Source organism: Petromyzon marinus, chromosome 46 (assembly GCF_048934315.1).
Source record: "Petromyzon marinus isolate PM22_M1 ecotype Great Lakes invasive population chromosome 46, UKy_Petmar_22M1.pri1.0, whole genome shotgun sequence".
Classification (NCBI taxonomy): domain Eukaryota; kingdom Metazoa; phylum Chordata; class Hyperoartia; order Petromyzontiformes; family Petromyzontidae; genus Petromyzon; species Petromyzon marinus.
The window spans coordinates 15,954,795-15,969,974 of record NC_133712.1 but is presented as its reverse complement, the minus strand read 5'-3'; the positions used below and the strand labels follow the sequence as shown (position 1 = coordinate 15,969,974).

At 54.4% G+C, this 15,180-nt stretch overlaps 1 protein-coding gene across 2 annotated transcripts in view; it reads right to left on the bottom strand.

Annotated features, from left to right (window-relative positions):
* Window positions 1-13,735, bottom strand: part of CAMKV (CaM kinase like vesicle associated) — a 190,203-nt gene extending 176,468 nt beyond the window's left edge. The window contains exons 1-2 of one of the 2 annotated variants that reach the window (XM_076074259.1): window positions 13,624-13,735; window positions 12,158-13,587 (exon numbers count right to left, since the gene is read on the bottom strand). The gene's annotated coding sequence lies outside the window, so the exon portion shown is untranslated. The remainder of the gene's footprint in view (window positions 1-12,157; window positions 13,588-13,623) is intronic. The other variant, XM_032971449.2, reaches the window with a different exon arrangement.
* Between the last annotated feature and the right edge of the window lie 1,445 nt (window positions 13,736-15,180).

Genomic DNA, 15,180 nt, shown 5'->3' with positions numbered 1-15,180 from the left:
GCCTCAGTGGCCCGTGATCACAAATCTCTATTTAACTCCATCAAAAAAGTAACCTGTAGCGCCACACCTATTACCATCATTAGGGGAAAAAACGGTGATCCAATTTCCGACCCCCAGGAACAGGTTCGCAGATTTGCTGAGCATTTCTGTGAGGTCCTGGGGGAGGGAAAATCCCTCAGCCAGGAAAACATCGTGGCACAAAGTGAGGATGACCCTGCTGAGGCTGCGGTGCCTCAAATATTGGATGAAGTCACCCCCTGTGAGTGGCTGGCTGAGGTGCCATCTGCTGAGGAAGTATTGAAGGCGATCCGGAGTCTGAGACCAGGAAAGGCAGCGGGCAGAGATGATCTCCCAAGCGAAATGCTTAGGGAGGGTGGCGTTTGTGCACAGACTGCCCTATATGACATCATAACAACAGTCTGGACCACTGGACGAGTTCCGCAGGATTGGAAGGATGCCCTGGTGGTCCCCCTTTTTAAGAAGGGGGACCGCACAGACTGTAACAACTACAGGGGCATCTCACTCCTCAGTGTGCCGGGAAAGGTCCTGGCAAGGATTATTCAGCATCGCCTTGCCAGGCACGCTGAGGAGAGGCTTGCGGAGCCCCAATGCGGTTTCAGGAAAGGGCGGTCCTGCACAGATGCCATATTTTCTGTCCGTCTGCTACAGCAGAGGTGTAGGGAATTCCAACAAGACCTACATCTCTGCTTTATTGACCTGGTCAAGGCCTATGATACCATCAGTAGGCCTGGGCTCTGGGTCGTTCTTCGTGCTTTTGGAGTACCTGACCCTCTGCTCACGATCATTAAGGACCTTCATGATGGTGAGCGGGCCCGGGTAAAACTACGTGGCCGGGAGTCAGAGCCATTCCCTGTACACCTTGGGGTGCGACAGGGATGTCCTCTGGCTCCCACATTATTTAACATCTATTTTGACCACGTAGTTCGTGAAGCCTTCAATAGCTGTACCGGGGGAATCTCCATATGGTACAGATATAATGGGAGGCTAATCGATGCCCGGGTGCGGTCAAGGGATGGCTCCCTATTGCTCAACCACGTTATGTATGCTGATGACTTGGTAATAGCTGCTCAGTCAGAGGAGGAGTTGGAGACGCTGCTGCTGAGACTGGAGCGTGCCACTAAGAGGTGGGGCCTTACCATCAGCCCCACCAAAACTAAACACCTGCCTGGGTATTTTGTACCATCGGACACTCCACGCCCACAACTCCCAATCGGTGATGGGGCAGTTGTGGAGAGAGTGGAGAGTTTCCCATACCTGGGCAGTGTGCTTATGACTGGCTCCAGTTTAACAGCAGAGGTCTCACTCCGAATCAGTCGAGCGGCAATATCTTTTCATCGGTTGCGTAACGCTGTGTGGAAGCTACCTGGTCTGTCGCTCCGCACTAAGCTTCAGGTCTTCTCGGCCACGGTCATTCCCTCCCTTCTCTACGCTTGCGAAACGTGGACCCCCCTAATGGAACATCTTCGCCGGTTAGAAACATTTAGGCTGGCCTGCCTACGATCCATCCTGGGTTTAACCAGACTGGATTGTGTGAGGAGCTCACAAATCCTTGAAAGATCTGGGCAGGGTCCCATCGGTGAGCTCCTCCGGCAGGCAAGGCTGCGATGGCTGGGTCATGTAGCCCGCATGCCCAGCCACCGCATGCCGAAACAGCTTTTGTTTGGCCGGATTGAGGGGGCTAAGCGGGCGCGGCACGGGCTAGAGAAGAGATGGAGTGATGTGGTACAGGAGGACGTGGAGCTGAGTGGACTTGCCGATGACTGGTACCAGCGGTGTCAAGATCGGCCTCTGTGGAGGAGGCTCGTGAAGGATGCTACTGGGCAGTTGGAGGCAGTCGCCCTCCAACAACAACGGAGGGCGGAGGAGCGACGCTCACAACAGCGAGCGGAGCGCCGGGTGGCTAAAGCACAGCAGGTTGGCACAGTAGGGGGCACAGGTGGTGCATCAGCCAGTCATCTCAGTCAGTCGACCCGTGGCACCTGGGTCTGCCCCGTGACCTCCTGCCAGCGGGCGTTCGACCTTTCACGTGGCCTCAGGGTGCACATAGCCTGGCACAAGCGTCGTGGTGACGTCACCGCCACTTAGTGGCGAATGGCGGTTGTTGTTGTTGTGCGTGCGTGTGTGTGTGCGTGCGTGCGTGTGTGTGTGCGTGTATGTGTGCGTATGTGTGCGTGTGTGTGCGTGTGTGTGCGTGTCTGTGTGCGTGCGTGTCTATGTGTGTGCGTGTGCGTCTGCGTGTGTGTGTGCGTGCGTTTGTGTATGTGTGCGTATGTGTGTGCGTGCGTGTGTGCGTGTGTGCGTGTGTGTGTGCGTGCGTTACATATTTCACGCACGCTGCTACAGCAGAGGGAATTCCAACAAGACCTGGTCAAGGCCTATGCTACCATCAGTAGGACTAGGCTCTGGGTTGTTCTTCGTGCTTTTGGAGTCCCTGACCCTCTGCTCACGATCATTAAGGACCTTCATGATGGTGAGCGGGCCCGGGTAAAACTACGTGGCCGGGAGTCAGAGCCATTCCCTGTACACCTTGGGGTGCGACAGGGATGTCCTCTGGCTCCTACATTATTTAACATCTATTTTGACCACGTAATTCGTGAAGCCTTCAATAGCTGTATCGGAGGAATCTCCATTTGGTACAGATATAATGGGAGGCTGATCGATGCCAGGGTGCGGTCAAGGGATGGCTCCCTATTGCTCAACCACGTTATGTATGATTTGGTAATAGCTGCTCATTCAGAGGAGGAGTTGGAGACGCTGCTGCTGAGACTGGAGCGTGCCACTAAGAGATGGGGCCTTACCATCAGCCCCACCAAAACTAAACACCTGCCTGGGTATTTTGTACCATCGGACACTCCACCCCCACAACTCCCAATCGGTGATGGGGCAGTTGTGGAGAGAGTGGAGAATTTCCCATACCTGGGCAGTGTGCTTATGACCGGCTCCAGTTTAACAGCAGAGGGCTCACTCCGAATCAGTCGAGCGGCAATATCATCAGTTCATCAGTTGCGTAACGCTTACTGGAAGCTACCTGGTCTGTCGCTCCGCACTAAGGTTCAGGTCTTCTCGGCCACGGTCATTCCCTCCCTTCTCTACGCTTGCGAAACGTGGACCCCCTTAATGGAGCATCTTCGCCGGTTGGAAACATTTAGGCTGGCCTGCCTACGATCCATCCTGGGTTTAACCAGGCTGGATTGTGTGAGGAGCTCAAAAATCCTTTAAAGATCTGGGCAAGGTCCCATCGGTGAGCTCCTCCGGCAGGCAAGGCTGCGTTGGCTGGGTCATGTAGCCCGCATGCCCAGCCACCGCATGCCGAAACAGCTTTTGTTCGGCCGGATCGAGGGGGGCTAAACGGGCGCGGCACGGGCTAGAGAAGAGATGGAGTGATGTGGTACAGGAGGACGTGGAGCTGAGTGGACTTGCCGATGACTGGTACCAGCGGTGTCAAGATCGGCCTCTGTGGAGGAGGCTCGTGAAGGACGCTATTGGGCAGTTGGAGGCAGTCGCCGCTCACAACAACGAGCGGAGCGCCGGGTGGCTAAAGCACAGCAGGTTGGCACAGTAGGGGGCACAGGTGGTGCATCAGCCATTCATCTCAGTCAGTCGACCCGTGGCACCTGGGTCTGCCCCGTGACCTCCTGCCCGCGGGCGTTCGACACTTCACGTGGCCTCAAGGTGCACATGGCCTGGCACAAGCGTCGTGGTGACGTCACCGCCACTTAGTGGCGATGGCGGTTGTTGTGTCTGTGTCTGTCTGTGTCTGTGTGTATGTGCGTATACAATGCGGTTAGCGCGCTGCGCTACGAACCTGGCGACCCGGGTTCGATGCCCGCTCACGGCCAACACCGCTGGCGATTATCTGAACTGGTCCTGGGCCTCCCTTAGGTCGACTCAGCCTCAAATGGGTACCTGGTGCGATGTGTGAACATCGCCACTAGGGAGACAAAGGCGGCCGGGTGTGGTGTTGGCCACCCACCCCCTCGTGCGCCGTGCCGGCCTGTATAGGTGCTCGCTAACAGCACTTGCCCCTACAGTCTGTTAAGGCTATACGGGGGATCTTTGTCTTTGTACACAATGCACACAATACAGAAGGGCCAGCCAGACAACATTTTGGGATTTGTTTTCTCTCCCTTTATCCCAGGCAGCAAGATTGTGTTCGTATTAACATTCACTCAGGTCCGCATATAAAGATATATATATTCCCCCGACGGATTCACACCACTGCATCATGGTTTATTTAAGAAACCTCTGTACGATTGCTTGAGTGGAGGGTGGGGGGGAATATATATACACGTGTACACGCCAGTATTATTTGTGTCAGTGGCTGCACATCATTATCATTGTACTGTACTTATGTGCTCCCACGTCTAGTTGCTTCCCTCTCTTCACCAACCCGCACTGGACAAGCGTGGTGGAGTATGGACCTCTGTGAAAAAAAAGCTTCATAGCTCATCGGATTTCTCCGGGATAAATAAAGATTGTGATTCTCAAAATAAACCCTCCATACGGAGAAAATAAATGGGGTACTATTGTTTTGCGGAGCGAGCAGCAATTGTAGATCGTGACTGCACCCTGCTATGGGAATGTGGAATTGTCACAGCTCAACCAGGGCCCACCAGCAGTGATGAGGGTTACGATTAATCATCTTGAATAACCGTACTTGAGTTAAACTCAACTATTTTTTTTAATTTTACCAGGCAAGGCCCACTGAGCTATATAGCAAGAGGCCTCGCCACAAATGATAGCCCAAACGAAGTGACTAATCGCGTGGAAATGTACAGCAGTCAAATACTCTAAACGCGTGTTGTTGATTCTAAATTCGGAGGACCCGGAGAAAATCCACACGACCAAGGTGAGAGAGAGACACGCAAACTCCAAATATACAGCAGCAGCAGGCGTCAGGGTCGGGATCGAACTCACGACCTTCTGTATACCAGGCGAGCGAGTTAACATCTCCTAGCCACCGTGATGAGAGAGAGAGCCACACACACAAACTCCAAATATACAGCAGCAGCAGGCGTCAGGGTCGGGATCGAACCCACGACCTCCTGTATACCAGGCGAGGTAGTTAACATCTCATAGCCACCGTGATGAGAGAGAGAGACATACAAACTCCAAATATACAGCAGCAGCAGGCGTCAGGGTCGGGATCGAACTCACGACCTTCTGTATACCAGGCGAGCGAGTTAACATATCCTAGCCACCGTGATGAGAGAGAGAAAGAGACACACACACAAACTCCAAATATACAGTAGCAGGCGTCAGGGTCGGGATCGAACCCACGACCTCCTGTATACCAGGCGAGCGAGTTAACATCTCCTAGCCACCGTGATGAGAGAGAGAGAGAGAGACACACAAACTCCAAATATACAGCATCAGGCGTCAGGGTCGGGATCGAACCCACGACACCTCCTGTATACCAGGCGAGGCAGTTAACACCACAATTGTACGCCCCTTGTGAACGGCGTCAGAGCAAGTTCAAGAAGAACTTCGCGGGGTTGCAAAATTCACGCTGGCAAATGCCACAAACACGCAACGATTCTCATCGGCTTAACATTGATGGAAATCACAGCAGAGGGGATTTTTCACCCACTTTATGTGCAAATTACAGTTGACAAGTACTTGCCATCGCACAAAGATATTTAAATACACAAACGCGCGCACGTGTACGCTCTGGGGAAGCGATGCATGAGGAGGAAACGTCAGTTGCAATGGAAATCATGCGGATAATAATGCATAACATTTAATCAACATATCTAATTAAAATCAGGATTCGAAGAGGAGGCACAGCGGGCCACGTGCATATTCTACCTTTGCATTTGCATCCCTCCGCAAATTATCGTTCACTTTTGCAGAACCCACCCCCCCCCCAACCGCGGCCAGTCTCGCCCTAACGAGGCCACAACTGCTGACACAGTACTTGCTCGTTCCGCGTTGGAAGCTGGAACAGAAGAGAAGCTTCCAGATTGAAAACACACATTTCCTTAGAGCTGTTTTCTTCTGTTTTTAGTGCTGCCGCCGCACCCCCCGATTAGCGCGGTCGACGACGTACGGCGCGAAAGAAGTTCGGCATACGGTACATACACGAGCTTGCCGAGACAGTATTTATGAACATAACATCGGCCAGGGATTGTACTGGGTTTTTTTTTGCTCCGCATGTGCAACACGTCACACACAAGCTGGCCAAAAGGCACGACGTTGAACTTGAGGTCCGATGCAGCTATCAGTATTCTTTGCAAAGACATGGTGTGACTGCTGACGTGCCAAAAAACAAGCGTACACCTCGCAACGTACGAGGGCAAATATCATTTTTGTTGTCCAGGTCAGCCAGGTGATTAACAATGCAATTTAAACAAATGTGCACACGTGACACTTTATAGTTGTTCGTATTTACAAACTGAAAACGTCGTGTTTTTCATTACCACGTGCATGTCTAACGCAGGGTAAGCATCGCCTCGAATGAAATGTATAATTACTCCGATGACGACAGCGGCGTTATCGCAATGCGCTCAGCCTTTTAATATCTCGTGAGCTAAGCAGACTTTGAGTCTGGCTCGTGCTTGGATGGGTGGATCATCTTGCGTAAAAGACGGGCGAGGAACAGGCGTACAGAGGCTCCCGCTGCTACGGCGTCTACGTATGGGCAGCAGAGGGCAGTGTACACAGACCCTTAGTTGTAGTGTACTATGCTCCCAACGTCTATGCCCCCCCCCCCCGCCCTCATCAACCAACCCACGGCCCCCACAATGCCCGGCGCAGGGGTCGGCCAATCGAAGTAACAATTTGGAGACATTTATTTTGTTCGAATTCGGTCGACAACAACAAACAAACAGCAAAGGAAAAACAACTCAATATTTCAAGAGCGGCAATTGCAAGTGGTGAATACGAGACAGCGGCCGGCCCCTTTAATAATCAACGGTCACGAAGGAGTCCTTCGAGAGAGCCACCGCATGCGTCTGGGAAGCCGCAGCTCGTCGAGACCCCTCTGGGGCTGAGCCTCATAAACACAGCGCCGGTCTCAAAGTGGCCTCCACGACTCGAACCAATGTGGGGGTGGAGGGGGTGGAGGGGGTGGAGGGGGTGGAGGGGGTGGAGGGGGTGGAGGGGGTGGAGGGGGTGGAGGGGGTGGAGGGGGTGGAGGGGGTGGAGGGGGTGGAGGGGGTGGAGGGGGTGGAGGGGGTGGAGGGGGTGGAGGGGGTGGAGGGGGTGGAGGGGGTGGAGGGGGTGGAGGGGGTGGAGGGGGTGGAGGGGGTGGAGGGGGTGGGGAGCGGTAGTGTAGCGGTTAGCGCGCTGCGCTATGAACCTGGTGACCCGGGTTCGATTCCCTCTCACGGTCAACACCAGTGACGATTATCTGAACCGGTCCTGGGACTCCCGTAGGTCGACTCAGCCTCAAATGAGCACCTGGTGCGGTGTGTAAACATTTCTACTGGGGAGACAAAGGTGGTCGGGCGTGTTGCTGGCCACCCACCCCCTCGTGTACCGTTCATAGGTGCTCGCTAACAGCACTTGCCCCTAAAGTATGTTAATGCTACACGGGGGATCTTTGTCTTTGCTCTTAGGAGGTGGGGGTGGGGGTTGCGGGGGGGAGTGGGGGGAAAACGGCGAACCTCATCCAGCGGTGGATTGCAAAACAAATGAGCGAGCAAGCTGTGTCGTGCGTAACGACACACCAAGTCTGCGGTTGGTGCGTAACGACACACCAAGTCTGCGTCTGGTGCGTTACGACACACCAAGTCTGTGGTTGGTGCGTAACGACACACCAAGTCTGTGGTTGGTGCGTAACGACACACCAAGTCTGTGGTTGGTGCGTAACGACACACCAAGTCTGTGTCTGGTGCGTAACGACACACCAAGTCTGTGGTTGGTGCGTAACGACACACCAAGTCTGTGGTTGGTGCGTAACGACACACCAAGTCTGTGGTTGGTGCGTAACGACACACCAAGTCTGTGTCTGGTGCGTAACGACACACCAAGTCTGCGTTTGGTGCGTAACGACACACCAAGTCTGTGTCTGGTGCGTAACGACACACCAAGTCTGCGGTTGGTGCGTAACGATACACCAAGTCTGTGGTTGGTGCGTAACGACACACCAAGTCTGTGGTTGGTGCGTAACGACACACCAAGTCTGCAGTTGGTGCGTAACGACACACCAAGTCTGTGGTTGGTGCGTAACGACACACCAAGTTTGCGTTTGGTGAATAACGACACACCAAGTCTGCGTCTGGTGCGTAACGACACACCAAGTCTGTGGTTGGTGCGTAACGACACACCAAGTCTGTGGTTGAATCCCCTCTTGCTGCTGCATGCAGGACGTAGCCGTGATCGTTCGTGGTCATCACCAACGTGCGGTCGATTCACCAGCGGCCGCGTATTCTTGCAGCACAGCCGACGACGACGAACACCCGCCCACCCCCCCTTCCCCCCTGAGCATTCGAAATTCACTCCGGTTCAAAGCCCTGCACATCCCTGAACGTGTTTAACATTGCACGTGAGATGCGGTGATTTTGTAATTCGATACCGAGGTAACAGAGTGCCTCTCAACCCCCTTCCCCTCCCCCCCACTGGAATCCTGCAGAAGTCTCACGCGGTTGAATAGAGGTTCGTGCACTTCCATGGGGTTGGGTCTCGCCCCATTGCGTTGACGCAACGCAAGCGGAGGGGTTTGTGTGCGAATTCGTGCATTTGTCGAACGCACGCATCGAGCGTGCGAGCAACGGAGCGCGAGCGATGGAGCAGCTCGCGAGTGATGGAGCAGCTCGCGAGCGCACTGCGCTACGCACCCGGCCCACCGGAGAGAGTCCTGAGTCGCCCCTAGGTCGACTCGGCTTTAAATTAGTTGCCTAGTACGGTGTGTGTAGTATAAAAAAAATTACATCGGCACCGGGGAGACAAAGGCGGCCGGGCGTGGTGTTGGCCAACGACCCCCTCCAACATGTACCGGACCGACCTTAATAGATGCTCGCTAAATGCACTTGCCCCAACAGTCTCGCAAAGGCTTCAGGGGGGAATCTTTGTCTTTGGGCAATGCGTGAACAGGAAGTAAACCCGATAATCCCCGTGCAATGATGGGCTTTGCGAGTCGTGCAATGCATTGCACACACACACACGTGTATGTGTGCAATGCATTGCACACACACACAAAGATCTCCCGTATAGCCTTGACAGACTGTAGGGGCAAGTGCTGCTATCGATCACCTATGAAGCCCGGCACGGCATACGAGGGGATGGGTGGCCAGCACCACGCCAGACCGCCTTTGTTTCTCCAGACCTAGGGGAGGCCCAGGACCGGTTCGAACCCGGGTCGCCAGGTTCATAGCGCAGCGCGCTAACCGCTACACTATCGCTCCCCACAATTGCACACACACACGCACGTGTGTGTGTGCATTGAAATTAACCCTGCCCAGATATCTTAATTGGACTTCATGCATTTTTGAACACGTGATAATTAGAAGCTATTGCATGCACGTGTGCAAAAACATGTTAAACCACATGCATCGCGCGATGTGATATATATACACTCTTTGTGTACTATATATAACAATGTACAGTATTGGTCAGAGCAATGTGCGTATGTTGTACGGACTGTGGTGGTTTTCCCTGGTGTGGGGAGCGGTGGCGCAGTGATTAGCGCAGTGTCACAGACCCGGCCATCCGCGTTGGATTCCCGTTCACGGCCAACAAACGGTGACAGCGAATGTTTGAAGCTGTCCTGTGCCTCCCCATCGGTCGACTCAGCCTTGAAACATGTATACCTGGAGCGGTGTGTATAGGGCATTAGCACTGGGGAGACAAAGGCGGCCGGGCGTAGTGGTGGCCACCTCGTGTGCCGTGCCCGGCCCTTCAAATGTGCTCGCTAACAGCACTTTTCCAAATAGTCTCCTAAAGGCTACACGAGGTATCTTTGTATTTGGTGTGTACCCTATAGCATGCACACACGGCGCCTAAAATGCATTCATAACAGGCACCTCTAGCGGAGGAATACAACACACACACACCACACAAACTACACACGCGAGAATCACAAGGATCCCCAACACAGCCATATATACACCCCTATATACGCACACACGCAAAAACAAAGATCCCCCGTATAGCCTTAACAGACTGTAGGGGCAAGTGCTGTTAGCGAGCACCTATGAAGGCAGGAACGACACACGAGGGGGTGGGTGGCCAGCACCACGCCCGGCCGCCTTTGTCTCCCCAGTGGCGATGTTTACACACCGCACCCAGTTACTCATTTGGGGCTGAGTCGACCTAGGGAAGGCCCAGGACCGGTTCTGATAATCGCCACTGGTGTTGGCCGTGAGCGGGAATGGAACTTGGGTCGCCAGGTTCATAGCGCAGCGTAGCGCTAACCGCTGCACCACCGCTCCCCAGACACAGTCACACATACAGCAAAGAACCCCAGTTTTTTCTGGAACATAGACCCTGGCAATGTCACATTTTGTGTGACGACCACAACAACAACAATCGTATCCCCTTTACGCAGCAACTGTTGAACCCTCACGTACCCATTGCCTTAAGCGGAACAAAACAAAACATTAAATATTCCTACAGATCATTCGGCGATGCTGCTGAATGATCTGCTGTGGTGGCGGCTGTTGCACGAAGCAGAATTGACAACCCGCATCCCGACAACGTCCGTCACAGCGCCAACTGCGGCCGCGCATTGTTACGTTTTCACGCCTTGTGAGGGGGCATTGCCCGAACCGTCGCCTATGGCAGTGCTATTGACGAACGTGTCGAGTTTAAAGATATATGTATACCCTTGCAATGAGACCCCGCCCCCAACTAACTCTCAAAAAGGGTTCACGCGCCCCTTATACTGTGTGTACTCGTTTTAAGGCTGAGTAGACTTAGGGGAAGCCCAGATTCCCAGATCGCGATGCCCATAGCCGACAAAGAGAGCGCAGTGCCGTGACCCCGATACGCCACGTACACAAGACAAAGATCCCCCGTATAGCCGTAACAGACTGGTGGGGGGGCAAGTGCTGTTAGCGAGCAGCAACCTATTCAGGCCGACACGGACACGAGGAGACGCGATGGGTGGCCAGCACCACGCCCGCCCACCGTTATTGTCTCCCCGATGCCGACGCTTGCACACGCCGCATTTAAGGCGGAGTCTACCTAGTGGAAGCCCAGGACCGGTTCAAATATTCGCCACTGTTGGGAACCAAGTTCGGGTCACCGGAGCGGAGTGCGCTAATCACTGCGCCACCGCTCGGACGTAAAAGCACACAAGCCACAGACCCCCCCCACCCACCTTTAACTTACACACACGCACACACATACATACATACACGCACGTACACTCTCATAGGCAAATGAACACGTACCCACGCAAAGACAAAGATCCCCCGTATAGCCTGCACAGACTGTCGGTGCAAGAGCTGTTAGCCGTTATCCACGACGGTCGGCACTGTGGCACACGAGGGGGTGCACGCCCGGCCGCCTTTGTCTCCCCAGTGGCGATGTTTACACACCGCACTAACCACTCATTTGAGGTTTAGTCGACCTAGGGGAGGCCCAGGACCGGATCAGATAATCGTCACTTGTGCTAACCGAGAGCGGGAATCGAACCCGGGTCACGGTGCTCGTAGCGCAGCGCGGGCTAACCTGTAGCTCCCCATACAGACAAAGATCACCCGTATAGCCTGAGCAGACTGTAGGGGCAAGTGCCGTTAGCGAGCACCTGTGAAAGCCGGCACGGCACACGAGGGGGTGGGTGGCCAACACCACGCCCGGCCGCCTTTGTCTCCCCAGTGGCGATGTTTACTACACCGCACCAGGTACTCATTTGAGGCTGAGTCAACCTAGGGAAAGCCCAGGGGACCGGTTCAGATAATCGTCACCGGTGGTGTTGGCCGTGAGCGGGTTCGTAGCGCAGCGTAGCGCTAACCGCTACACTACCGCTCCCCACACACACACACACACAGACACACACTCACACTCTTACTCACATACGTGTGTATGTAACCCCAATACAAAGTGTGTAGATAGGCTGCCCGCTTATACTCGGCTCATTCATTCAGTGTCAACCACACCGGAGCAGCTGACGAACGCGCAACCCCCGATCAAGTGATTGGATTTGTGAGACGGACGTTGCTGCTGCTGCTGTTGCTTGCTGCTTTCTTACCCGGTAGAGAGGAAGGGGATGGATGCCGCAGTCTCAACAGCTGGTCTGGGATGATGATCACGACGACGTTGATGATGGAGGTCTTGCTGCTAGGGTGTGAAGAAATCACGACGAATCGCACGGCGCGAACTCTCTTAGGGTTCGGTGCGCGGTATCACTGCAGCGATGCACTCACCGGCTGAGGAGCGGCGCGCTCTCGCGAGTGTGAGTGAGAGTGAGTGAGAGTGTGAGTGAGTGAGAGCGTGTGCGTGAGTATGGGTGTGAGTGAGAGTGTGCGTGAGTAAGAGTGTGAGTGAGTAAGAGTGTGAGTGAGAGTGAGTGAGAGCGTGAGTAAGAGTGAGAATGCGAGTGTGAGTAAGAGTGTGAGTGTTAGTGAGAGTGTGAGTGTTAGTGAGTGCGAGTGTTAGTGAGTGAGAGTGTGAGTAAGGGTGTGAGTGAGAGTAAGAGTGTGAGTGTTAGTGAGAGTGTTAGTGAGTGAGAGTGTGAGTGTTAGTGAGAGTGTTAGTGAGTGAGAGTGTTAGTGAGTGAGAGTGTGAGTGAATGAGAGTAAGAGTGTTAGTGAGTGAGAGTGTTAGTGAGTGAGAGTGTGAGTGAGAGTGTGAGTAAGAGTGTGAGTGTTAGTGAGTAAGAGTGTGAGTGAATGAGAGTGTGAGTGAATGGGAGTAAGAGTGTTAGTGAGTGAGAGTGTGAGTAAGAGTGTGAGTGTTAGTGAGAGTGTGAGTAAGAGTGTGAGTGTTAGTGACCGTGTTAGTGAGTAAGAGTGAGAGTGTGAGTAAGAGTGTTTGTGAGAGTGTGAGAGTGTGAGTGAGAGTGTGAGTAAGAGTGTGAGTGAAGGTGTGAGTAAGAGTGTTAGTGAGTAAGAGTGTGAGTAAGAGTGTTAGTGAGAGTGTTAGTGCGTGAGAGTGTGAGTAAGAGTGTTAGTGAGTGAGAGTGTGAGTGAGAGTGTGAGTAAGAGTGTTAGTGAGTGAGAGTGTGAGTGAGAGTGTGAGTAAGAGTGTTAGTGAGAGTGTTAGTGAGTAAGAGTGTGAGTGAGAGTGTGAGTAAGAGTGTTAGTGAGTGAGAGTGTGAGTGAGAGTGTGAGTAAGAGTGTTAGTGAGAGTGTTAGTGAGTAAGAGTGTGAGTGAGAGTGTGAGTAAGAGTGTTAGTGAGTGAGAGTGTGAGTGAGAGTGTGAGTAAGAGTGTTAGTGAGAGTGTTAGTGAGTGAGAGTGTGAGTGAGAGTGTGAGCAAGAGTGTTAGTGAGAGTGTTAGTAAGTAAGAGTGTGAGTGAGAGTGTGAGTGAGAGTGTGAGTAAGAGTGTTAGTGAGTAAGAGTGTTAGTGAGAGTGTTAGTGAGTGAGAGTGTGAGTAAGAGTGTGAGTGAGAGTGTGAGTAAGAGTGTTAATGAGTGAGAGTGTGATGAGCGCGAGCGCTGCCTGTGGTGCCTGTGGTGCCTGTGGTGCCTGTGGTGCCTGTGGTGCCTGTGGTGCCAGTGGTGGCTGTCCCCCCAACCCACCAACCCCGCACGTGGCGCTGCTGCGCGGAGTGAGCGGAGAACGCCGAGCGCTGCTGGATCGTGGCAGGCTCCGAAAGGTGGGGGTGGTGGAGTTGGTGGGGGGGGAGTGGTGGGAGGGGTGTGGGGGGGAGTGGTGGGAGGAGTGTGGAGGGGGAGGGGTGTGGGGGAGTGGTGTGGGGGAGTGGTGGGGGGGGCTCCTGGCACGAGCCCCGAGTGGGCGGAGACAGTGAAAGCAGCGGGGCGGAGCTCCTCCACGACAGAGGCGATGGGGGTGAGGCAATAGGGAGGGGTGAGGGTGAGGCAATAGAGAGGTAGGGGGTGAGGCAATAGAGAGGTAGGGGGTGAGGCAATAGAGGGGGGTAGGGGTGAGGGTGAGGCAATAGAGAGGGGTGAGGGTGAGGCAATAGAGAGGGGTAGGGGTGAGGGTGAGGCAATAGAGAGGTAGGGGGTGAGGGTGAGGCAATAGAGAGGTAGGGGTGAGGGTGAGGCAATAGAGAGGTAGGGGTGAGGGTGAGGCAATTGAGAGGGGTAGGGGGTGAGGGTGAGGCAATAGAGAGGGGTAGGGGTGAGGGTGAGGCAATAGAGAGGTAGGGGGTGAGGGTGAGGCAATAGAGAGGTAGGGGTGAGGGTGAGGCAATAGAGAGGTAGGGGTGAGGGTGAGGCAATTGAGAGGGGTAGGGGGTGAGGGTGAGGCAATAGAGAGGGGTAGGGGTGAGGGTGAGGCAATAGGGGGGTAGGGGGTGAGGGTGAGGCAATAGAGGGGTAGGGGTGAGGGTGAGGCAATAGGGGGGTAGGGGTGAGGGTGAGGCAATAGAGGGGTAGGGGGTGAGGGTGAGGCAATAGAGAGGGGTAGGGGTGAGGGTGAGGCAATAGAGAGAGGTAGGGGGTGAGGGTGAGGCAATAGAGAGGGGTGAGGGTGAGGCAATAGAGAGAGGTAGGGGGTGAGGGTGAGGCAATAGAGAGGGGTAGGGGTGAGGGTGAGGCAATAGAGAGGTAGGGGGTGAGGGTGAGGCAATAGAGAGGTAGGGGTGAGGGTGAGGCAATAGAGAGGTAGGGGTGAGGGTGAGGCAATTGAGAGGGGTAGGGGGTGAGGGTGAGGCAATAGAGAGGGGTAGGGGTGAGGGTGAGGCAATAGGGGGGTAGGGGGTGAGGGTGAGGCAATAGAGGGGTAGGGGTGAGGGTGAGGCAATAGAGAGGGGTAGGGGTGAGGGTGAGGCAATAGAGAGAGGTAGGGGGTGAGGGTGAGGCAATAGAGAGGTAGGGGTGAGGGTGAGGCAATAGAGAGAGGTAGGGGTGAGGGTGAGGCAATAGAGAGGGGTAGGGGTGAGGGTGAGGCAATAGAGAGGTAGGGGTGAGGGTGAGGCAATAGAGAGGGGTAGGGGGTGAGGGTGAGGCAATAGAGAGGGGTAGGGGTGAGGGTGAGGCAATAGGGGGGTAGGGGTGAGGGTGAGGCAATAGAGGGGTAGGGGGTGAGGGTGAGGCAATAGAGAGGGGTAGGGGTGAGGGTGAGGCAATAGAGAGGTAGGGGTGA